The following is a 1,766-nucleotide window of genomic DNA, read 5'->3' as shown; positions in this document are numbered from 1 at the left end:
ACTTGGGAGGCTGAGGCAGGAGACTCGCTTGAGCCTAGGAGTTGGAGGTTGCTGTGAGCTAAGATGCCATGGCACTCTACCCAGGGGGCCAGCTTGAGGCTCCTGTCTCAAACAAAACAAAAAACAAAACAAACAAACAAACAAGAAACATAGCTGTGGTTGGTCCTATTTATCTTTAGATATCATTGATATTTAAATCTTTAGAGCCATTGAGGACCAGGCCAAGAGGCCAGGCGCCAGGGAAGAGGCACCTGTCACATATGTGAGGAGGAGGTGCAGAGGATGGACAGGGAATGGGCAAAGAAGGGAAATACACCTCCCCTTCCTGGACCAGCCTATTTCTCCTCAATGACCAAAACAACTGACTCATCACACTTTAGAGAAATACAAATAGCCCAAGAATTTGACTTCATCTTTGGAACTTCAAATTATTGTTTGAATAATCTAAGTCAACAGTGGCTTGAGGGCAGGAGACAGGCGCTGGTGTTAGATTTAGAAGCGGTTACCATCTGCCTCGTCCTTAAATCGTATCAACGGAAGGATGGGGCAAAAGCCACAAATACAGCATCTACTATCTTTAAGAACAGCAACCACTTTCCACGCCTTCCTCATTCAACTCTCCAGCGTTTCTCTCCTTTTCTCCAGCTTTTACTCCAGCCAGGACGGGCACCAGCGGTGGTGGGAAGCGCCATCAGTAATCCCCTCCCATAAACGGTGACAGGAGAAAAGAAAGACCTTATTCTTTAACGATTTGAACCTCTCTGACTTCCTCTAAATTCGCCAGGCACACATTATATACCACCGTCGAAAATAAAATGTACTAAGTCGTCAAAGGGAGTTTTATTTTGTTTTGTTTTTAAGGTTAATTATAGTGCTGGCGGGGACATTGCTTTCTGCCTCATATCACTAGAAAAATTCTTCAGTGGTGGTGAAAAATCTTACCCCATCAGAGATGCCAAGGTCAACGAAACCCAAGTAATTGATCTGGGAGATGCTTGCCTAATTATTAAATATTTAGCAAACATTTTGTGAACATTCGGCTGTTTGCACCTGGCACCTTCTCCGGGGCGTGCTGCCTCCTGGCAACCACCTTTCCCCTCCACCCCTAACCTACCAGGCCCAGCCCGCCGCCCGGGGCAGCAGCACCCTGTGGGGGGCAAATCCTGGGACCCAAGGACATTTCAAAGAAACCGCGGTGGTCACATTCCATTTCCGTTTTACTAACAAAAAACCAGATGCTTAAAAATGGGGGAGGGGACATAGAAATAAGGGGAAATCTCTTGTAGTTTTCCCAATTTAAGTTCTCAGGCACCACTGGGACTTCATTAATTAGGGATTTAAATGCGAAAGTGTCTCGCTCACCAGTTAGATGCTTTACAAACGTCTCGGGCTTTAGTTGGGAGTTTTGGGGATTTGTAGAAGTGCCCCTCTCCGTCCCGCTTTGCCTTTCCTACAAGTGCCTTTCTTGAATTACAAGACTTTTCCCTAAGTCACCAAACCGCACACATTGTCCTCCCCCCCATTTTTTTTCTTTTTCGTTTTTAGGTCAAAAGCAAATCAAAAAATAATGACCCGCGAGAAAAGTCGGGGAGATGGTGCCCCAAAGCCAAGTCGGCAGGACTCAGCCCTCTCCTCCTGTGCGGGTCCCACGCGCGAGCTGGAGACGGTCCCTACCTGGGGCCGGGCGGCGGCGGCGGGGTCGCGGCGCCCATGGCTTCGCCGGCCTGGGAGGCTGGGCCGGGAGACGGGAGCGACTCGGCGCAGCC

At 48.8% G+C, this 1,766-nt stretch overlaps 1 protein-coding gene across 1 annotated transcript in view; it reads right to left on the bottom strand.

The window, feature by feature from the left end:
• The window catches only part of CUNH4orf19 (chromosome unknown C4orf19 homolog), a 105,510-nt gene extending 103,793 nt beyond the window's left edge, over positions 1–1,717 (bottom strand). Inside the window, exon 1 of the mRNA XM_023507990.1 lies at positions 1,675–1,717. The gene's annotated coding sequence lies outside the window, so the exon portion shown is untranslated. The remainder of the gene's footprint in view (positions 1–1,674) is intronic.
• Between the last annotated feature and the right edge of the window lie 49 nt (positions 1,718–1,766).

Source organism: Otolemur garnettii, unplaced genomic scaffold, assembly GCF_000181295.1.
Source record: "Otolemur garnettii isolate 467f Iridium unplaced genomic scaffold, OtoGar3 scaffold00214, whole genome shotgun sequence".
Classification (NCBI taxonomy): domain Eukaryota; kingdom Metazoa; phylum Chordata; class Mammalia; order Primates; family Galagidae; genus Otolemur; species Otolemur garnettii.
The sequence above is the reverse complement of the archived record's forward strand: the minus strand, read 5'-3'. Positions and strand labels throughout refer to the sequence as shown.